The following is a 23,347-nucleotide window of genomic DNA, read 5'->3' on the forward strand; positions in this document are numbered from 1 at the left end:
ATGAATAGTAGTTGGAAGTGGAAGAGTCCTGGCTCTGGCACCAGGTGCATCTTCTTCCAAGCGTTCTCACAGGTAATAGGGGTGATGGCAGAGCAGCCATCTCCCAGGTCCTGGGTGGAGATGAAAGGGGATGTGGCCTGGGAAAGCACTTTGGGAATGGTAAACGGCTTTATATTCTCATTAGAACAATAATGCTTTTAATGGCTTTGGACATTAATCATAGACAAGGTCATGTAACAGGACCGTGGGTTGCAGTTTAAGTTTCTGTTGATTCTTGTTTTATTTTGATTTATTAGGTCCAAGGGAATTGATTTCAGGCCAGGGCAATGGGTTGAGTAAGTAATAAAGATAATAGGGACGCACTTAGCAAAGTCAGGACTGTGCCCAGCTTACTCATATTTTTTCCAGCACAGAAATGCACAGCTTTTACTGTATCTGAAAGACTTTGCTGGGAATGTGCCTCAAGATGAGGCTTGCACACAGGGCCATTTCTTAGGAGTTGATTTTTCCACATCATAATTGCAGAACGCATTGTGATTAGAGTGCGTCTCCGATTTTTTTTTTGGCCGCACCATGCAGCATGTAAACCTTCCCCAACCAGGCACTGAAGCCACACTCCCTGCATTAGAAACGCAGTCTTAACCACTGGGCCACCGGGGAAGTCCCAGAATGCTTTTTGCATAGTACATAAATGCTGCTGCTGCTAAGTCGCTTCAGTCGTGTCTGACTCTGTGCGACCCCATAGACGGCAGCCCACCAGGCTCCCCCGACCCTGGGATTCTCCAGGCAAGAACACTGGAGTGGGTTGCCATTTTCTTCTCCGACATAAATGCTACCTGCAACATCAAGGTGTAGACTTGTCTAATCGAGATCTCTTAGGGAAGCACCAGTATGATTCCTATTTTCAGGGTTTCACCTTTTAAGAAGGGGCTTCCCTGGTGTCTCAATGGTAAAGAATCCACCTGCAGTTCAGGAGATGTGGGTTGATCCCTGGGTTGGGAAGATACCCTGGAGGATGGCACAGCAACCCACTCTAGTATTCTTGCCTGGAAAACTCCATGGACAGAGGAGCTTGGCAGGATCAGTCCAAAGGGTCGCAAAGAGTCTGACATGACTGAAGCGACTTAGCTAGCACACATGCGCTCACACACACCCTTTAGGGAACACGTGCTTATAAAAACAGATGAAAACTTTCAGCAAAGCATCTCTCGGGTCTGCCCTTGGAGTCCTTGAGGCTTGATTAATATTTGCATTCAAAAGGGAAGGGCCTTCTTGGCAAATAGAGCACGCACACCAGTCCTTGTAGGGTCGATTGCTTAGAACTCCTTCAACTTAAACATTCTCTGGAAACATTTCTTCGACTCCCAGCCTTGGGAATGCCCATCTTATTCAGAGCTCGGCCTAACACCCTTGTCTCTAACCTTCTGTCAACTGTGTATCCTGCAGCATCCTTGCATTGGAGCGAACTATTTCAGTGCCTTGAGGAGGGGTTTCAGTGGTGACGTTGTCTGGGAAATCCTTGAAAAAGATGTTTCTCACACTGGAGTGAATGGGTGTTTGTGTGTTGCCTAATACTGAGTGCTATAGCGCAGGTTCTTCTTTTTCATTCCTTTTCATTGAAAGGGCATCATGGTGCTGAGTCTTTACTTTGAGACAGCTCTTCAAAGTAAAGAAAACAGAAAACAACAAAATTCTGTAAAGCAATTATCCTTCAATTAAAAAAAAAAAAAGCAAATGGAGCATAGACTTGAACTATGTGCTGCAGGTAACCTTATGCCCCAGCCCATCCTGACCTGCCCCATTTCTCTCCTTCTTGAATTTTATGGGTCTGGTTTGCAGAATAGATTCTCAGGTGTTCACCTTCATTGGTTTTCGGCTGAAAGTTCTAGTTGGCTGCTGCTGTACATAACGCAGTTAGCACCATTGCTTAGTCCCTGCATTCTCATTAACGTTAAATTACACTTGCCTTAAATTTTTAAAAATTCTATTTCCTCACTGGTTATTGGATGTTAGTAATGTTTTCTCATGAGGTCTACCACATTTCCTCACAGCAATAATTAGAATCATTACGATAGCAGTCATATCTGGGATTTACACTGCCTATTTACTTAAATTTTTATTTTTGTTTTCGTGTATATAGTCATTTTAAATAAAATAATATTCCAATAATTAACATAACCATAATAAGAATAATCTAACTGTACTTATCTCAGGCAGAATAACCATTTCAGCGTCTCAATAGAGATATGAAAGGATATAAGCCCATATCCCTGTCTACCAGGCTGACAGCCTAGTCTTGTTTTTTAGAACTGTCTGGGCAATAAATAAATATTTTGAAAAAACAGCTATTAAAGCATATGCAGATCCAATCCTCATGTTCCTTACCTGACAGGACCCTTTCGGAGCTTTTGGCTCTTGTCGAGAAAATATAGCAATTAAATCCCATTATGATAATAACTACAGAAATGTAGGCCTTACAATGTGACAGGACTCTTCTAATCCTGTTATTTATTTTAATTCACTTAATTAAAAACACAGAGATCTCAATATGTGGTATGACTAGAAAGCCTGCCAATCTCTAGCTAACGGTCTGCCTCCTCAAAGAATTATTCCATTCAACACAGAGAGGGGTGCAACTGGGGTGGTTCTCGCAGGACCGTGCCCATCCTTTGCTGCTGCTGCTCCAAGTTCACTCTACCCTAGACGGCAGCCCCTCCATTGCCCCCTCCCCAGCCTCCTGCTGATGCTGCAGGAACCCCTCCACCGGCTGCACCCCGCAGGCACCAGAGGGCTTGGCTTGGACCCATGCAGTCCTTGCAACTAGAATCTGGAGTCATCTGCAGGAGCCCTCTTGCCAAGGTTAGGGACCAGACTACAACTACCATGCCTGTTGGGCCTCCCAGGTGACTCAATGGTAAAGAATCTTCCTGCCAGTGCAGGAGACGTGCATTTGATCCCTGGGTCGGGAAGATCCCCTGGAGAAGGAAATGGCACCCCACTCCAGTATTCCGGCCTGGGAAATCCCATGGACAGAGGAGCCTGGTGGGCTATAGTCAATGGGGTTGCAAAGAGTCAGACACGACTGAGCGATTAAAGAACAACAATAACGGTGCCTGCCCAGCTGTTTGCATTAAATGAACATTGGTTGGTCTGATGCTTTTTAGCTGCTGGGGCTCTTAAGGCAGGACTGGAAGGAGGACAGGGAAAAGGGGGTCCCACTGCCTCTAAGTCATGCTCTCTGCCTGCTTAGCAAGCAGTGTGGACAGGCCCAGGGTAGAGGAGAAGACAGAAAGTCAGTAGACTCACATCGGTGCAAGTGTTCATCTTAAGCCTGCTGCATCTCTAACAGCCCTGTAGAATTGTGGAAGCGGGGTTCTGGATGCCCTGCATGGAATGTGGACTTCTGGGTCAGATGGAACCTGAATTTGGCCCCTAGCACTGCTCATCACTACCTCTGCGGACAGGGACAAGCTAACCAGTCCCTTAGAGTCGTCATCTGTTTGTTCAATTCAAAACAGTTCTTGCCCTTGTGGAGCTAGAGGAGGGTGAAACATGGTAAACAAATAATGCTAGGGGCTAAGGCTGCAGTCTTAAATAAGGTTGTCAGAGAAGACATCACCGATAAGGTAACATTTGTGCCAACCCCTGTAGGGGTCGAGTGGGAAGGCCATGTGCATTCTGTGTAGAGGGACAGCCATGCAGAGGTCCTGTGGCAGGGGTACCTGGTGTGTTGAAAGAATAGCAGGGAGGCCAGTGTGGCTGGAGTAGAATGAGCCAGGGGACTAATGGTTGTGATCAGAGAGGAAAGAGGAAGCCTTTGATACTGGAGGGCTCTGTAGACATGGTGTAGACCTGGGCTTCTGGGCCATATGGGAAGCCATGTTCGGGGATGGGGGTAGGGGGCTTGAACATGTAGAAGAGTAACACAATCTGGCCTAAGGTCTCCTTAGCTTGGGAGTTGTGATGAGGGATAGTCGGGGGGAGGGGAAGGGCTCGAACAGGAAGACCAGGCAAGAGGCTGTGCAGCCCACAGGTGAGACAGGATGGAGGCCTGGACCAGGATGTGGTAGGGGAATGAGGGGAAGTGGTCAGATTGTGGGTGTACTGAGTAATATCTGCCTGATGGAGCGGTTGTAGGGTTAAATGAGGTGCATACAGCTGCTGCTGGCATGCAGTGGGTCCTTGGTAAAGGCCAGCTGCTACTATTGCTTGTTGTCTTGCTGGGCAGTCCTGACACACACAGCAGTCAGGTCAGAGATTTGTCCATCTGGTCAGCTGTAGCAGTTTCTGGGACTGGCACTCAGAATTGCCGGCTTTAGACCAAATAGAATGCCCCCTGCCTTTCCCTGCAGATCTAAATCACTGAAACCAGGGGAAGCACTCGATTAAATCACACAGGAAAGAATGCTGCTCTCATACCTGACGTGGTGTGAGCTTTGACGGTGAAGCACCTGGTTTCCACATCCCGTGTGTTCACAGGCAGTGTGATGGCTGATTGGCATGTCATGTCTACTTGAGTTTGGCCTTTTTGTTGGGTTTTCCTGGGCATCCTCCACCCCCCGCAGGCGGTGGGCCTGACCCTCCTCCAGGACTCTGGTTCTTAGGCTGCCCTTCACCCGTGTGCCTAACGTGCAGTTTCAGCGCTTGTCACCCATCCTAAAGTTGAAAGACTGAGCTTTGGAAAGTAAATGGAAGAGGGATAACTGCCTTCCCATTTTTTAATCATGGCAAAAGATACAGGATTTCCGTTATGAATAAGTAAGCATTTAGTGCAGGAAATGGAAACCACTCTCAGGACTTCACTCAGAAAGAGATGGGAATTAAGTAGTCACAGACTTACTGGAAGGGGCAGAGCCCTGAGGAGCCCTAGGCTGTACCCAGGGTGATTCCCAAAAGTTTGAAGAACGGGCCCACCAGCGGACTCCCAGCTCAGAAGATGTTAACTGGGACTGTGGGTTTAGGAACCCACTCCCGGCCTGGATTTCAGGGAGCAGGCAGCCCGAATGGGGAGGGGCTGGCCATCACCACAGAGAATGGTTCTGGAATGCGGCTGCAGAAAATCTCCCATCTCCCCACCTTGCTTGCCAGCCACTGCTGTACAGGGCAGGCCTCTACTTGGCTTCCTATTTTGCGCAGGTGCCTCCAGTTGGATCGCAGCCCAAACTCTAACTGCAGGCGTGGGGTCTGCAAAGTGTAGTTTTCGTTTTCTGCCCTCCAGCCTGGAGGAGGATGAGGTGAGGTCAAACACGCAGCCTCCCCATATCCGGTGACATCCCGCTTGCCTGCAGTGGGAATGGCGGGGCCCCTCCTTTCGGTTCTGTTAGCTTGGCCCGTGTTGAGAAGATACCACCCGCAACATAAAACTCTACATTAAACACCAAATCCAACTGTCAATATTTTCCCAGCTTATCTTTGGTACAGTGCCGTGTACTTTATAATGTAGGAGCTCATATAATCAGTTACACTGTGGTGACCCTCTGATGTCTGTAAAATAAACAAAGTAGACCTGACAATCAGATTTTGATTTATTGAAATTTGGAGAAAGTATGGAGCCTGAATTTGTTTATCACAAAATGCTTTTATGGTTCATGTCATTGCTTAAAAAGACTAGGCTAGTCACACTGTTTATCTAAAATGAAATGATCAACATTTGGTATGAACAGCACTTTTAGCAGACTGTTTTCACTATAAAAATATGCAGGAGTGAGTGTCAGGTCCAAGTAAAGGTTAACAAAAACACAAACTGACATCGACACTGCTCTGACCAGTCTGAGTGCTCTGGAGCCCTGAAATAGCCGTTTCTTGCAGCTTTGTGTCGAGTCCGTTTTGTAAAAGTTAATCAAATTTCTCTAACCATTACCTGACAAAGCAGCAGAGAATTAAGCTGGCCTATTAGTTTGGGAGCTAAATCAGACAGAATGAACATAAACCAGACCCCAGATAGGATCAATGGCTGCTGATGACCTCATCTGAAGGATAGGTTACTTTTGCTATAATAGTAAGTCCGAGCAGTCATGGGGGCTTCCTCAGCAGTAAAGAATCTGCCTGCAATGCAGGAGATGCAGGGGACATGGGTTTGATCCCTGGGTTGGGAAGATCCCCCTGGAGTAGGGCATGGCAACCCGCTCCTGTATTCTTGCCAGAAAAATCTCGCGGACAGAGGAACCTGGCGGGGCACAGTCTGTGGGGTCACAAAAGAGTCAGACATGACTGAAGTGACTGAGCATGCATGCATCAGTCATGGGGTTCCTGAAGAGTGCCCTGGATGATACAAAAGAAATTGGCAGATCGCTCTCTCTCTGAAAATTGGAGGTTGGGGTAAAAAAAAATCAGTAAAATGCCACATATATATCTAATACTACTTTATATACCCAAATAGATAGTTAAATGTATAGGGGACTTCCCTGGTGGTCCAGTGGTTAAGACTCTGCTTCCAGTGCAGGGGAGTGGGTTCAGTCCCTTGTTGTGAAAGTGGGATCCCACATGCCACGAGGTCAAAAAGTAAAGTCAATAAGAGTAAAAATATAAAATTAATAACATTTTAAAGATATCTGTTTCCAAAGTACACTGTACTCCTTGGTAACCCTTTTAAATCATTCTCTTCTGTCGTTCAGGAAACATTACTGCAGTTGTGTCGTGGACGGTCAGCCGCCATTTTTTTCCTGTGCAGCCTGCACTTTCCCCTCCAACATTTGATTATGAAAATTGTCCTGTGTACAGCAAAGCTGAAAGAATTTTACAATGAACATCTGTATAGCCACCACCTAAATTCCACCATCAATATTTTATTAAAATTGCTTTATTCCCTACAGTTATAGATGGTTTACCATCTATAGTCAGGTAGTTATTGCTACATAGCAAATTACTGCAAACTAAGGGCTCTTTTTGGCCAGTCCCCATGGCTTGTGGGAGAAGGCAATGGCACCCCACTCTAGTACTCTTGCCTGGAAAATCCCATGGACAGAGGAGCCTGGAAGGCTGTAGTCCATGGGGTCGCTGAGGGTCGGACATGACTGAGTGGCTTCACTTTCATTTTTCACTTTCATGCATTGGAGAAGGAAATGGCAACCCACTCCAGTGTTCTTGCCTGGAGAATCCCAGGGCCAGGGGAGCCTGGTGGGCTGCCATCTATGGGGTCGCATAGAGTCGGACACGACTGAAGCGACTTAGCAGCAGCAGCATGGCTTGTGGGATTTAGTTCCCTGACCAGGGATTGAACCTATGCCCCCTGAAGTGGAAGCACAGTCTTAACCACTGGATCACCAGAGAATTCCTGGAACTTATTTAAAACAATAAGCACTTATTATCTCACTTAGTCCTTATGAGTCAGAAATTGGGGAATGGCTTCTCTGAGTTGTTCTGGCTTGAGGTTCCCTGAGAAGCTGCAGTCTGGACATTGGCCAGGGGTTACAGTCATCTGCAACGTGACTAGTGCTGGACAGCTCACTCTCAAGAGGGCTCACTCACATAGCTGATGGCTTGAACCTTCAAAGATGGCAAAGGCAGGTTCAAATGGGTGCTGTTCAGACTGGTGGTTGCTGAGGGGCAGGGGGTTAGGGAAGGGATCAAGTGGGAGATGGGGATTAGCAGACGTAAGCTTTTATATAGAGAATGGGTGAACAATAAGGTCCTACTGTATAGCACAAGGAACTATATTCAATATCCTGTAATAAACCCTAGTGGAAGAGAATATAAAAAGAATGTATATATGTATGTATAATTGAATTACTTTGCTATCCAGCAGTAATTAATACAACATTGTAAATCAACTACGCTTCAATTAAAAAAAAAAACAATTATATGTAACAATCACAACTATATAACCTAATATAAAAAGTTACAACCGCAGGGAATTCCCTGATGGTCCAATGGTTAGGACTCCACACTTTCACTGCTGAGGGTACAAGTTCAATCCCTGGTCAGGGAGCTGAGATCCCACAAGCCACACAGTGCAGCAAAAAAAAAAAAAAGTTATAGACACAAATGTACACCTAAGCTTGTCATTAAAAATGTGAAAACATTTTATATGGAAGTTTTATGCAAATTAAATATTTAGTATCTTTCCTTATTTTAAAGAATGGGTGCTGTTGACAGTAAGTAACTCAGAAATGATGGAGTGGGGCTGGAGGATTCAGGGAAAGCTTTGCCCTAAAGGTGAGACTTGCCTGGTGTGGCATTCCAGCCAGGGCTGATGCTAACACCAGTGCAGAGCGAGAACTTCAGGTGGAGTGGGAAGCAGAATGAGACCCTGCTCCCAGACAGCAGGGCAGGAAGGGTTCCGAGGACTGGATTGCATCGGGGAAGGCAGCTTTTATGGTTCCTAACAGGAGGGGCCTCAGGTCTCCAGACTGAGATCTTTAGACCTGGTCATTAATGTTTGAAATATAGCAGCATCCCAAAACTTCTTTTCCTAGGTACACGTTAGACATTTTAATTCACACACTCAGTGTATTCCTTTGAGGTTGAAATATTGTGGATGGTTCTCTGCTCTTTAAAGCTTCTTTCTATTGAAACCTTTTTTTTTTCCCCCTCGAAGCACATCTTTCTAAATTTTTTAAAAAATTATTTCTTTGGCTGTGCCAGTTCTTAGCTGCAGCATGGGATCGAGTTCCTTGACCAGGGATGGAACCTGGGCCCCCTGCATTGGGAGCAAAGAGTCGTAACCACTGGACCACCAGAGAAGTCCCCCCTAATTTTTAAATGTGTATTCCTGTTCCTGACCCCAGAACAGGGCCAGACTGGATAACAGGGAAGGATTCTCTGGGAATGCTTGCCTCCCTTAAACCAGGAGGATGATAGCTACTGCTCCTCTATCTCAGGTGAAGCCTCCACCCAGGACACTGGTGGGGAGGCAAAGACGAGGGGGTTGCCTCCTGAGTGCTTTGGGGGGTGGTTTGTGGAGGGTTTTGGGGCCCTCACCCAGCAGTGGAAGGAGAGCTCATCCTGCCCTGGGGGAGGTCAGCTGCCCTCTGAGTGACTGCCGACCCCCCTCTGCTTTCCTGGGAGGTGAGCCTCTTTCTTGGACATGCACCCAGGACCTGCCCCTCTCCTGGCAGCTTCCTGGGGGTCGGTGGGCTGCAGTGGGAGCTCTTCCAGAGCAGTTGGAGTGGAGATATTGGCCTTCCTGAACCAGGTAGAGAACATATCAGTGTCCTCTTGATTCAAATGGGAGGATCCTCCTTTATGGTCAAAGAATAAAGAGTACAAACAATGAAAAATACCTTATCAGGCGAAGTCAGTGACCCATGAATCAAAGAATTCCAAGTCTTTAGTGCTGGAGAATGTTGACAGTCATCCTGTACTGTACAGCCCCTCTTGTAAAGATAAGAAAGAAACCTGGAAGCCAAGGAATGGGCCAGCTGATTTGAAGCCTAGCCAAGTAGGTCCTGGGGCTCCTGGTTCTCCGCTCATAAAGGCCACTGTTCATTTTGTACCCACTTTTGTGTGTGGCTTCTGTGCTGGTACTTCACACAGTGTGCATTCATGAAGTATATTACCCCCAAAATAAAAGCATTGCCTTAAGAATAATTTTCCCAAAATAATAGTTACAAGTTGTGTAGTATTTATGTAGTGCTTATGTGTAGTACTTACTTGCCAGGTTCTAAATTCCTTCCAGATAGAAATTCTTATTTAATCTTCTAACCATGCTGCTGCTGCTGCTAAGTCGCTTTAGTCATGGCTGACTCTGTGCGACCCCATAGACGGCAGCCCACCAGGCTCCCCCATCCCTGGGATTCTCCAGGCAAGAACACTGGAGTGGGTTGCCATTTCCTTCTCCAATGCATGAAAGTGAAAAGTGAAAGTGAAGTCGCTCAGTCGTGTCCAACTCTTCACAACCCTATGGACTGCAGCCTACCAGGCTCCTCCATCCATGGGATTTTCCAGGCAAGAGGACTGGAGTGGGGTGCCATTGCCTTCTCCGCTTCTAACCATCCTAGGAGGTAAATATGATTGTTGTTGCTGTTGTTGAGTCACTAAGTTGTGTCCAACTCTTGAGACCCCATGAACTGTAGCCCGCCAGGCTCCTCTGTCCATGGGATTTCCCAGGCAAGAATACTGGAATGGGTTGCCATTTCCTTCTCCAGGGAACTGAGGAATCGAACCCACGTCTCCTGCATTGCCAGCTGATTCTCTACCACTGAGCCACCAGGGAAGCTGGTAAATATGGTTACTATCCCCATTTTCTGGATGAGAAAACTGAGGCATGAAGAGATCACGGTGACCTCTCCAAGATGAGGTGGCTATACAACCCATGCTGTTAACCCCACTTGGCCCCGATTCCCTATGCAAACATCAGTGCTGTTCGCTGAATCTTCAAAGCTTTCTGTTTTACACACATGTGATAGGCTTGTGTGTCCCACCTCCTTGTGTCTTTGGGGCCATGTGACTGCTTGTGGCCACTGAGTTGTGAAAAGTATCTTGTGTCACTTCTGAGCTAGATCGTGTTATCACTATTGTATGATCCTCCAGATCTGTTTTTCTCTATGCCCTGGAGACTGGTGGTTTCTCTGTGAGCCTGGGCAAGTCAGAGAGGAAACAGAGCCCCAGCCAACCCTGAGTGGACAGAGCTGGGGTGTGAAAGAAACTGAGATGTGGGGGCTGTTTGTCACTGAGTCCATCCTGACTGATGTAATCTCTGATGTGCCTAGTATTTCAAGGAGTACCTTAGTAATAGGCTTTTCTGGTGGCTCAGACAGTAAAGAATCTGCCTGCAATGTGGGAGACCTGGGTTCCACCCCTGGGTTGGGAAGATCACCTGGAGAAGGGCATGGCAACCCATTCTAGTATTCTTGCCTGGAGAATTCTCCAACCAAACAGAAATGATTCTTTGGATCATTTGATACTTTGTGTGTGGGTCACTGACTTTCTTAGAACGTTGGAGAAGAGGTTGGGCAAATGAACTCAAGCTGTGAGAATAAGAAAATGTGGTACCACTTCTCATTTTCCTGAAAGTCCTTCAGCTTCCCCCTGTCTAATCGGTTGCATAGCCCTCCTGTGCAATCTGTTGCATAGCCACGTAAACATCAGGCAGTTACCTGCACAGATGCGTGAAGAGTGTGCTATGTATGTTTGGCTGCAAATCTATCAGCATTACAACAAATAGCAAAGACTCAAAAAAATATCACAGCAGTTATCACAGCTATGAAAGATGAGACAGGTAGGGGTCCAAGGTCATATGAGAATGATCTTCTGTTGACAGTTCACTGATTCCTGGATTATTAGTGGTTTTTCTGAGCCATGTGGGACCAGCTAAGAAGTATTGCCTTGGGATAATCCCCCGCAGTTTGGTGGTTAGGACTCAGTGCTTGAGAGCCTGGGTTCAGTCCCTGGTTGGAGAACTAAGATACCACATGCCTCGAGGTGCAGCCAAAAAGTATTCCCCTAGGCTTCAAATTCTAGGCTGCAGAGTGGAAGGGGTGAGCAAACCCAGCTCTTCTTGTTTCATGTGAACGAGACTGGTGCATGTTTTTAAAAGGCGGCCAGTTATATTAGCTTTGATTATGATAGTGTTGCTGTTTGTTTTGAGTTAGAGAGAACAGTAGGTATGTAGCTACAAGAAAAATTTACAAAAAATAAGAGTTTGTCCTCCCACATTCTCTTCTTTAAGATGTGATTTCTTAAGTATCACAGTTACAGCATTCTAAGAAATATAGAGATTTTATTTAACATTGCTCCGGTTTTCAGAACTTCATTTTTGAAAAAGTAAAGTATTCAAATTCAGTGTTTTTGGTGGGGGGCTGCATCGTGCAGCGTGAGGGATCTTAGTTCCCTGACTAGGAATGAAACCCAGGCCCTTGGCAGTGAGAGCACAGCGTCCTAGCCACTGGACTGCCGTCGAATCCCCCAAATTGAGTACTTTTTGAGCATCTACTGTGTGCTTAGATGGGGCTCTAGTGGTCCTTGCCACCCTGGGGCTCACAATCCATCCCAGGAGACGGAAGTTAAACAAGTAATGACAAGTCTCCTCAGCATCACGAAGAGAAACCCACAGCGGATTTCCCTGGACATGCGGGTCAGAAAGGGTCTCCCTGGGAAAGTGACACCCAGAATCAGGCTTCAGAGATGAGTGAAGATTAAACCAACGAGGGAGGGAGGGAGAGTTCCAGATGAGGGACGCGCCTGTTGCCAAGGCAGGACTTGAGAGCGTGGCAAGCCCCAAGAGGTGAGGCTGGGGTCAAGGGGCCAGTGCCTCCTGTTAAGAGTTGTAAGTTGATTGCTAAGGGCAGCCAACATGCTGTGAAAGGCCTTAAGAATAGAAATGACAGAATCAGATTTCTGTTTTTTAAAAGAGCACTCCGGCCTCAGTGAGAAGAAACCAGAGAAGGTGAAACAAGCCTGGTTGACAGGCTCTGGTACCGATCCAGGTGAGTGGCAAGAGATGGTGGGGGCCTGGGCCTGGGTAGTTGCAGTGGGGCTGGAGAGAATTGGATGGATCAGATCTAGGTCCCTTTGTAAAAATAATGTGGTTTTTTTCCTTGTTACTTAAATATTTTTCTGATTAATTTTTGGCTGTGCTGGTTCTTCTTTGGTGTGTGGCCTTTTCAGTGGGAGCTCCTCTGTAGTTGTGGTGCATAGGCTTCTCGTGCGGTGGCCTCTCTTGTTGCAGAGCAGGGGCTCTAGGGTGCTCAGGCTGAGTAGTTGCGTCTCCTGGGCTCTAGAGCACAGGCTCAGTAGATGTGGTGCATGGGCTTGGTTGCTTCTCGGCATGTGGGATCTGCCCAGACCAGGGCTTTGAACCCGTGTCTCCTCTGTTGACAGATTCTTTACCACTGAGCCACTGGAGAAGGAAGCCCTTAAATGTTTTTCTTACAGAAATTCTTGAGAAAATGTATAAGCATGAAAAAGAAAAATCACCTAATCCCATCTCCCAAGGAGCAGCGTTATTTCTTCAGTATAAACCCTTCCAACCTCTCTTCCAGGCATTTACAATACACATTAATTGTAAAAGCAAAATTTGTATATTAGGTATACATTGTTTTATAACCTATACTTAAAAAAAAAAACAACGTAGTTATTTTTTAGGCACGCCGCCCCCCACCTACTTGTGTAGTCTTAGTTCCCAGACCAGGGATTGAACCCAGGCCCTTGGCAGTGAGAGCACAGAGTTCTAACCACCGAACCTCCAGGGAATTCCCTAATCTATACTTTTAAAGTTCTTTGGACTATGTTGGCAGTCGAAATGCCTTGGTGTGAGTTTGTACATTTCTCCAGAAAGAATCCCCTATCGGTGTATATAGATAAACTGAGCACCTTTCTTTTTTTTTTTCCTTTTGAGCCTGATATATATAGTCCTTGTTTTGTTCAGTCTCTCAGTCATGTCTGACTGTTTGCGACCCCATGGACTGCAGCACATCGGTGTTCCCCGTACTTCACTATCTCCTGGAGTTTGCTCAGACTCATATTCATTAAGTCGGTGATGCCATCCAAATGTCATCTTCTGTCACCCGCTTCTCCTCCTGCGCTCAATCTTTCCCAGCATCAGGGTCTTTTCCAGTGAGTCAGCGTTTCATAGCAGGTGGCCAAAGTATTGGCGCTTGAGCTTCAACATTAGTGCTTCCAGTGAATATTCAGGGTTGATTTCCTTGGTCCTGAATCTTGTTAATTCCTGGCCTGAAAGAATCTGTACGCAACCATGGGAGAAGGGTCCCTGGGAGATGCTTTGTAGAAGCTGCAGTCCCCGGAACTCTGGTGTAGGGCAGGCAGCCACCATTCAGGGTTTCTCGAGGCTGTCGCTGGGGCAAGGGAGGGGCTGATGGCACTCAGCTGCATCTCTGAATGGTCAGAGGGAAAGGGCGTCCGAGACTGAGAACGAGCTGCCAAACAGCTTCCTGCAGAGTGAGCTGAGGCCAGCACCTCTGCTGAAGGGGAAAGTAAGAAATGAAATACTGAAAATAGCACAGTGTTATCTATCAAATCTGTCTCAATTAAAAAGAGAAATGAGATAATTTGGGGGTGTCTCCTTGAAACAGTGTGTGAGATGACCCTTCTTAATAGGTCATTAAATAAGCTGATATCCTTCCAAATCAGGAGTTGTTTGTCATCCCTGTTTGGTTTGTCACTCTCACTTTGTCAGATATTTTTTTTGTCTCTGCCAAATCTGTAGAAGGAATTCTAGCTTCCTGGGTCAGCAGTATCCACCAGTGGCCTGGGAGATTCTTATAGGGCAGCCCCTGAAGATTGAGGGACTAGTGTCTCTTGGTTCTAGGAGCATTTCTCGTAGAATTTCTCCCTCCTTCTCTTCCAGGAGAGATTACGAGGGAGAGTCTCATGACCTTGAGCTGCACTTATTTAGACTGCACCCTCCTGGTCTCAGTATCTGGCCCCAGCACTGCGTAAGGAGGAAGGGGTCACTTCTGGTGCCCCAAAGCCTGGTCCTGACCCTCCTGAGATGCAGCCTTCAGCACATCAGGGGGATCAAAGATGCAGGGATTGCTCCAGGTCACCAGCATCCCTAGGCAGCGAAGCTGGGATGACCTTCTGTGTGCAGGGTCCATCTTGGTCATATGGAGATGGCGGGTTTCCCCCTGAGAGCTGGAGCAGCCTCTTCAGCCTGTTGTTTTATTCTCCCACAATTAACTGTGGTAATCTGTGCCAGGGCGCTGGAGGGTAGGCCTCACGAGACGATGATGTTTAAGGAGCTGCGGCACCTTGGGCAGTCAGTCTTGCATTGGACAAAATTAACATCTTCCTTCCTTTTTGAAGCAAAATAGATAATGTGTAAGAAATGGACAGGAGTTGGACAGGAGTTTGAGCAAACTCTGGGAGATAGTGGACAGGGAAACCTGGCGAACACGTGGGGTTGCAAAGAGTGGGACATGAACTTAGCGACTGAACAACAAATTATAAGAAATGATGAAATTCACATGTGGTGGTCATTACCACATTACTGAAAAGAGTTTTTTAACTTTTAGGTACACATGTGTCCCAGGTGACCTCTGTTTCTCTTTCCACACTCCCTGGGAATTCAGGCAGGAGGGAAAGTGGTGGCAGCTTTGAGGCAGTTTGCTTTTTTGCATTTGTGCACGGGTGTCTTTGTGGGATCAGCTGGGGAGGGCTGGCTCTTGGTAAACATAAAGAGGGAATTTGCCTTCAAAGATTGTCCTTCAGAGGATCTAAGGAGATGTTTCAAGAAGGCTTTTTCTTTTATTTTTTATTGAAATATAGTTGGTTTACAGTGTTGTGTTAATTTCTGCTGTATGGCAAAGTGACTCAGTTACACACTGAGTCTCATATATATACATATGAGCGAAATCGTTCAGTCGTGTCCGACTCTTTGTGACCCCATGGACTATAGCCCACTAGGCTCCTCTGTCCATGGGATTTTCCAGGAAGGAATACTGGAGTGGGTTGCCATTTCCTTCTCCAGGAGATCTTTCCGACCCAGGGATTGAACCCGGGTCTCCTGCATTGTAGGCAGGCACTTTACCGTCTGAGCCACCAGGGAAGTCCATTATATATATATGTTCTTTTTTATATTCTTATCCTGGGTGGTTTCTCCTAGGATATTGAACACAGTTCTATGAGCTATATAGTAGGACCTTGTTCAAAGAAAGTTTTTTTTAAAAAAATTATTTTATTTTTAAATTGGAGGATAATTGTTTTACAATATTTTGTTAGAATATTTATTACAATATTTTGTTTTGTTACAATATTCTGCCATATATCAACATGAATCAGCTGTAAGTATACATGTGTCCCCTCCCTCATGACCCTCCTTCCCACCTCCCACCCCATCCACTCCTCTAGTTTGTCACAGAGCACTGGATTTGAGTTCCATGTGTCGTACAGCAAATTTCCACTGGCTATCTAATTTTACATATGGTTTTGTGCATGTTTCGATGACAGTCTCTCAATCAGTCCCACCTTCTCTTCCCTCCCCTGTGTCCACAAGTTTCTTCTCTGTCTCTACATCTCCATTACTGCCCTGCAAATAGGTTCATCAGCACCATCTTTCTAGATTCCATATATATGTGTTAATATATGATATTTATCTTTCTCTTTCTGACTTACTTCACTCTGTGTAGTAGGCTCTAGGTCCAGCCATCTCATGAGAACTGAGTCAAATTCATTCCTTTTTGTGGCTGAGTAATATTCCATTGTGTATATGTACCATAGCTTCTTGTCTGATTCCTCTGTTGATGGACATATAGGTTGCTTCCATGTCCTGGCTATTGTAAATAGTGCTGCTATGTATGTTGGGGTACATGTGTCATTTTCAATTACGGTTTTCTCAGGGTATATACTCAGTAGTGGGATTGCTGGGTCATATGGTAGTTTTATTCCTTTTTTTTTTTTTAAGGACTCTCCATACTGTTCTCCATAGTGGTTGTGTCAATTTGCATTCCCACCAACAGTGCAAGAGCATTCCCTTTTCTCCACACCCTGTCTCTGCGTTCTTTGTTTGTAGATTTTTTTGATTTGGCCATTCTGACTGGTATGAGGTGATATCTCATTGTTGTTTTGATTTGCACTTCTCTAATAATGAGTGATGTTGAACATCTTTTCATGTGCTTATTAGTCGTCTGTGTGTCTTCTTTGGAGGAGTGTCTGTTTAGGTCTTCTACTTTTTGATTATGTTGTTTGTTTTTCTGGTATTGAGCTGAATGAGCTGCTTGTATATTTTGGTGATTAATCCTTTGTCAGTTGTTTCATTTGCTGGAAGACTTTTTTTCTATTACTGGACCAACTTATGGTTGGAGGACTCCAGGGTCTTTCAGTGATACACATACTTAGGGTATGGACTTCCCAGCTGGTGCTAGTGGTAAAGAATCTGCCTGCCAATGCAGGAGATGTAAGAGAGACAGGCTTGATCCCTGTGTTGGGAAGATCCCCTGGAGGAGGGCTTGGAAACCCACTCCAGGATTCTTGCCTGTAAAACTCCATGGACAGAGGTGCCTGGTGGGCTACAGTCCATAGGATTGTAGAGAGTTGGACATGACTGAGCAACTGAGCACACACACACATACACACACACTTAGGTATGTCATGAAAAGTGACAAAGCCAAGCACTGAACTTTTCAAAAGAGCTGAGACGTAGTGCTCTATGGCCACAAGGGGACTGTTCTTTTTTTATATTTATCATCCTGATAACTCATTCCTATCCTAGCCAGAGAAGAGTTTCCACTCCCTTCTGGATCTAGAATTCTCCTTTTTTACCGTAAGTGAAGCTGTGGAAGGTTTGATGTCACAGGATCTGTGGTGTGCCAAAGGTGGCCAGATCCACACCTCTCTCTGTGCAGTTTTCTCAGTGGCTGGAGCAGCTAGTATCATTTATTCATTCGACAACCACTTAGGACACTACTGTGTTCGGTGCTGAGCTTGTCGAAATAAATACATGGAAGTCACTACTCTTGAGGAGTTTACTGCATGAATCAGTCTCTTGGGCTGGGTTGGTGTCTAATGTCAGATAGTGGTTCTAATGCTACATGCTCTTACCGCTAGTGTCTAATAATGGTGCAGTCTGTTCGGCTATACAACACATTTCTGTAATGAAATGAGCTCATATGCAATTTAAAAGTGAATAACATCAGTTCATATGCTTCTCACCCTGTGGAAGAAGAGCCAGAGTAGCAGGTTAGAATTATAACCTTTATAATTCTCCAACCAGCAGGAAAGGGAAATGCCTTCAGCTGAACTTCTCATCCATAGGAAGGAGCTCTTTCTGCTCTGCTTTAAGAAAATTAAAAATGGATGCCTGTGCCCAGAGCTCCATTCCTAGAGACGTGGACCCCTAGCCTTGAGGGCTCCTAGCTGGCAGCAGGCTGTACGTCCTCCTATCTAGTCTGGCCTGGAAAACCAGCATCTCCATCCTGTCGGGTCTTTTTGTACTTTTAATATTTTCTGCAGTCACCTCTTGCTGCCACAGGCTGCTGGTTTGCTTCTGAGGTGCTAATTGTGGGTGTGTATGTGTGCATGCACACATGTGTGTGAGTGGTCTTGTTACCATTGATATTTTTAAAATTTAAGTATAGTTTACAGTGTTGTATTAGTTTCTGGTATATAGCAAAGTGATTCAGATATATATGTGTGTGTGTGTATTCTCTTTCAGATTACTTTCCATTGTAGGTTATTACAAGATATTGAATACAGTTCCCTGTGCTACACAGTAGGTCCTTATTATTTATCTATTTTATATATAGTAGTGTGTATCTGCTAATGCCAAACTCCTAATTGGTTACCATAGGTTTTGTTAGTATATGTGCTGCTGAAGCAAGCCTGGTTACCATTGGTTTTGAATGATCTTTGAGTGGTCCAATCCATCCTGTGTTTCCCCAGTGCCCTGGTGCTGACTTCTGGAAGGCCTAGAGGGGTAAACATTCTTACGCTGAAGTGGGGGTTCTGAGCCTCCCGTTCCCTCCGCTCAGCCTGGCCCAGCACCCTTCCATCTGTGAACCCTCAAGGAATAGAGCCCTGGAAGTCCTGTGCCCGGCTCTGCAGTGTGGCCGCAGCTGGAGACAGGGACTGGGGGGGCCTGATCAGCTCTCAGTGTTCACAGTCGGCGGGGGATTTTACAGTCCGTTTGCCGTTTCCTGAATTGGGCACAGAGTGAGGCGTGTAAACTATCTTAATACTGTTTGGAATCCCTTTTTGTGTGACCTGATTCTGGGGTGACCTTAAGTGAGTAATAAAACCCTTCAGTGGCAGCAGGGAGTTAAGGAGCCTAGTTCCTACTCAAAGAGACAGAGCATCAGTGGTCCTCACTTGGCACAGTGCCCAGACTGCATCAGGCCTTCCACTTAAAGCATTCCAGCTTGGGGCCAGGCCAGCCCAGCAGGAAGGGCCCAGGTTGGAGTAATAAATAAAGGATGCAGGAAACGCGGTCAGGAGGACTTGCTTTGAAAATGTTCCCAAGATACATGTATAACCTGATGCTGAAAGTCAGACCTTATGCCGGGTGGAGAGGTTCCACCAGCAGCCGCACGGAGCTCTCCTGGTCCCTTCACTCCTCATGCTGTGCAATGGAAGACCATTTAGAAAGCAGAAAGGGTGCTTTGAGGAGCAAATCTATTTGTTCATCTTCTGCATTGGAACGTTAGGGGTTAAAAAGATGGTTGAGATTATTTGCCCCACACAGATCTAAAAATGCTGTCATGGGCATTCATAGGAAGCTTTGTTAACCTCAGTCAGTTTTAGGAGTCGTAAGTGCGGGAGGCCTAGTCTCTGTTGCTCTGTGACCCAGAGAGCTTGTCTGTGGAGACAAGAGGTGGCTCAGTGTGCCTATGGCCGTGCACCCCCCTGCCCCGCCCAGTGGATGGAGACGTGTGCTCCTGTCTGGGAATTCAGCCAACACTGTGATCTGTTCTTTCTCTTGGCTTCTGTTTTCACGGTTATGTCACTGTTAAATAGAGGAATCAATAGAATGGAAGATATGGACAAATAAATATGTTCCAATTAGAAGAAGCAGTGAATCCATTGTACTAGCAAGTACTTTCCTTGAAGGAGAACCATAGGATGCTTTATCTCACTTTTCTAAGAGAAAAGACATTCTTACCCAATCACGTGGATGAAGACTGGTTGATATTTCTCAGGTCCTTCCACTTCAGCCTCTCCGCGTCCTTATCGCAGTCCAAGCCTCTGCATCTGTGATGGTGCGGCAACAGTAGTCCCGTTGATAACCCTGGGCCCTACCGTTGCCCCACCCTCCGCTCTTCATGCCGCGCCATGCAGACCATTTCAATATTGCTGATATGGCCACGGGACTTCCTCTTAAATGCCTTCTCAGGGCTCACCATCGCCCCATACACCTTCCTTGCCTTCTCTTCCCGTGACTGGATCACTGGACCTTTGAGTGGCCTCCATCCACAACACAACGTCATCCCTCCTTATTCCCTGTATTAGTCAGGTTCTCCAGAGAGATAGACCAATGGGATGTGTGTGTGTGTAAAGAGATTTATTATAAGGATTTTGCTCTTGTGATTATGGAGGCTCGCAAATTCAAAATTTGTAGACTGGGCCAGCAGGCTGGAGACCCAAGAGAGCTGACGTTTCAGTTCTAGTCTGAAAGCAATCTGCTGGAGGATTCTCTTTTTGTTCTAGCCAGACCTTCAACTAGATGAAGTCCACCCACATTATGGAGGGGAATCTACTATACTCAAATCCCCTGACTAAATGCTAATCTCATCCCCAAACAGCCTTACAGAAACATCCTGAGTGTTTGACTAAATATCTGTGCACCCTGTGGTGCAGCAAGTTGACACATAAAATTCACTATCACACTTCTCTTTGCTTTTTGTCATCTGTCCACAGCTTATCTAATGTGCTACACCAATTCTAGACTCAGGGGCTTTGTGCAAGCTGCTTATTCCACCTGGAGTGCATCTGGAATTCCACTTCCTTAAGGGGGCCTTCCCTGATCTCCAGGCTAGGTTCATCCCTCAGCAATATATTGCTAGAGTACACTGTTTCCCTTTAATATCACACTTAGAATCTCTTGCTCAGTGCCAACCTTTCCCACTAGACTTTAAGTTCCATGGAGGCAGGAAGCATTTCTGATTTGCTGTTAACATGCCTTTTCAAAGGTCATCCAATGAATGAATGAATGAAAGTAGTTTACACTGTATTAAGCGTTTACAAGTTATGAGACTCTTAACATACCCACATGCAACCCTGTGAAGTACATATGATTATCTTAACTTTTACAGAGGCCCATGGAAGTTAGGGACTTGCCCAAAGTCATGTCACTAGTCATATAGAATCTGGGCTTCAAATAGAATAATAATAAATGTACTTGCTTTAGTGCTTACAGCACTTAATAAGGGTCAGGTAATGTGCTATGTATTTGACAACTTGGAGAAGGCAATGGCACCCCACTCCAGTACTCTTGCCTGGAAAATCCCATGGATGGAGGAGCCTGGCAGGCTGCAGTCCATGGGGTCTCGAAGAGTCAGACATGACTGAGCGACTTCACTTTCACTTTCCACTTTCATGCATTGGAGAAGGAAATGGCAACACACTCCAGTGTTCTTGCTTGGAGAATCCCAGGGACCGCGGAGCCTGGTGGGCTGCCATCCATGGGGTCGCACAGAGTCGGACACGACTGAAGCGACTTAGTAGCAGCAGCAGCAGCAGCAGCCCGATGTGGTAAGGAGCCCATACATGCCCCACAGTGTTCCCTCCTCTTGGATTCACTCTCGAAGACCCGCTTCCATGTGTCTTAGGAACCCAGAATCTGGAATTTGTGGGGAGGCTGGTCCGAGTCTTCTCTAGATCATCTTCAGTTGTCTTTTCCTCTGCCCCAGTAAACAGGGGCAAGTTAGCAAGTCTGCTGGCCAAGCTGACATCCAGTTGAGGAACAGTTCTGCTCTGCTCTTCTTGAAAGTATTTCTAGTCTGTCCAAGAACCCCCTTGCCAGCAACCACCGTGAATGCATGTGGGTGGAGAAAAGCTTCTCTTCGTGATCACCGTACTCTCCCCAAAGCAGCTCTCTCCCTGTCTGCCACTTTTGTATACCTAGTGGGATTGTGGGGTAAGCCAGATACTCTGAGTGACCTGGGCAAGGTGAGTCTAGGGATGTCACATAGTACCTGGGGCCAATAAGTAGTAAGGTTTGGTTTTCTGAAATCCAGTATATATTAATGCATGTATTTTTTGAGTCTGTGTGTCTCCTCAAGATGACTTGAAAATACATTTACACCCCCAGGATATGGGGGAATTTTTAGCTAGATGTCTATTTTGTTATGTTAAATTACAGACTGATGTCCTAGGAGTCTGAATCCCTTGGAGGATGGGGCAGGTCTTTTTTTTTCCTGTGTCAAGTTGCAATATTAATAATGCAACCACGTATGGCTCAGCTATCGAAGAGTTTAATTTTCAAAGACAATTAGATACTTTTATGGCTGACTTGAAGCATTTGTCCCCAACCACTGAGTTGGTATCATGTTGCCTCCCTAACGGGTTCTTGCTGACAGTCAAAGGAGAGATAAGTCGGGGGAGGTACAAAGCTTTTCAATTAATTTATGACCCTGTTAGGTGTCAAGCCTGTAATTACTCTATGACTGTTGCCTTTGCCGAAAGGAAAAAACAGTTCATTGAAAACCTGTTTTATGGAGAAGTCATTTTCTGAACTTGAAAGATTTGTCCCTCCAGAGCAGTGAGTGAGGAGGAATGAAGATTTTGGCCTAATCTTTTTCCTAACCAGTGAGTTTGTAAAGCACTTTTTGATGAATAGGAATTTGTTTAACAGAATCTTTAGATCCTTTTTTTTGATCATACCAAGTGACATGCAAGATCTTAGTTCCCCCACCAGGGATCGAACCTATGCCCCCTGCAGTGGAAGCATGGAGTCTTAACCACTAGACTGCCAGGTTAGTCCCTTATTTTTACATTCTTGACTAGACATATCACAGACAACTCATTCATTCATTCATTCAGCAAATATCTGTAAGTGTTACTGTGCCCAGCGACTGTGGCAGGCTTGGGGATAAAGTGATAAACATGGGAGAGACCCGGAGGATGGGAGAAGCCCCAGCCCTCTTGGAGCTCCCACCGGATGGGGGTGACTGGAGACAGACAATATGCAAGTAAGTAAATTAATGAAAATGATTTTGCATGGTGTTGACTGTTGTAGAAAGTAGAACTCGGTCATGTGATGCCGTGTGTGCACTTGGGGGAGGGGGTAGCTAGTCCATTCTGAACCACCCAAAACATTGTAGACTTAGGGACCTGCTGCTTGAGGAAGGTTCACCATTCCCGACCCTGCTATCAGCATGATTGCAAAGTGGGGCTGCCCACCTGGCAGGTGGAGAAGGATACCTTTGTGAGAGCCTGGCAGACTTTTAGTGGGACTCTCTTTGGATTCCTCTTTCAGCTAAATAGAGCACAGAGCTTCTTTAGGGAAAAGAGAAGAAGGTATTGCAAGTTTTAAACAAGAGTAAGGTTCCCCCGCTGCCTCAATCAAGTTCATTAAAACTGAATGTATATTTAAAACTTCCTTATGATTAACTGTGTTATAATGTAAGTAGTAATACTTGAATGTCTCCACTATGTTGAAAGGCATCTTGATTTAGGAGAAAGGGAGTCATGTACCCTCTAAACCTTTGGCGTTCATTAAGTGTAAGTAGTAAATCTCAAATGCCTGTGGTATAAATAAGGTAACATTTCTAAGAATTAGCCACTCTAGGACATAAATATTTGGCTTGAAAAGCTCTAGTACTGTATACTGTTTGCATGTTTCCCCAGCTGCTGTGTTTTGATAGCTGGGGCAATAAGATTAAAACAGACACGAGTTAAAAACGCACACATACACACATGGAAAGATCAGTGCAAAGATCTGAGTTTGTGCTTTTGCTTTCACTGATAAATACAGAACGTGGCGTGCATATGGTGTCTGGCTGCATTCCTCCCCTGT

At 45.7% G+C, this 23,347-nt stretch overlaps 1 protein-coding gene across 1 annotated transcript in view; it reads left to right on the top strand.

The window, feature by feature from the left end:
• The window catches only part of ANKRD6 (ankyrin repeat domain 6), a 185,270-nt gene that overhangs the window by 66,507 nt on the left and 95,416 nt on the right, over positions 1-23,347 (top strand). The window lies entirely within an intron of this gene.

Source organism: Bubalus bubalis, chromosome 10 (assembly GCF_019923935.1).
Source record: "Bubalus bubalis isolate 160015118507 breed Murrah chromosome 10, NDDB_SH_1, whole genome shotgun sequence".
In the NCBI taxonomy this organism is placed as follows: domain Eukaryota; kingdom Metazoa; phylum Chordata; class Mammalia; order Artiodactyla; family Bovidae; genus Bubalus; species Bubalus bubalis.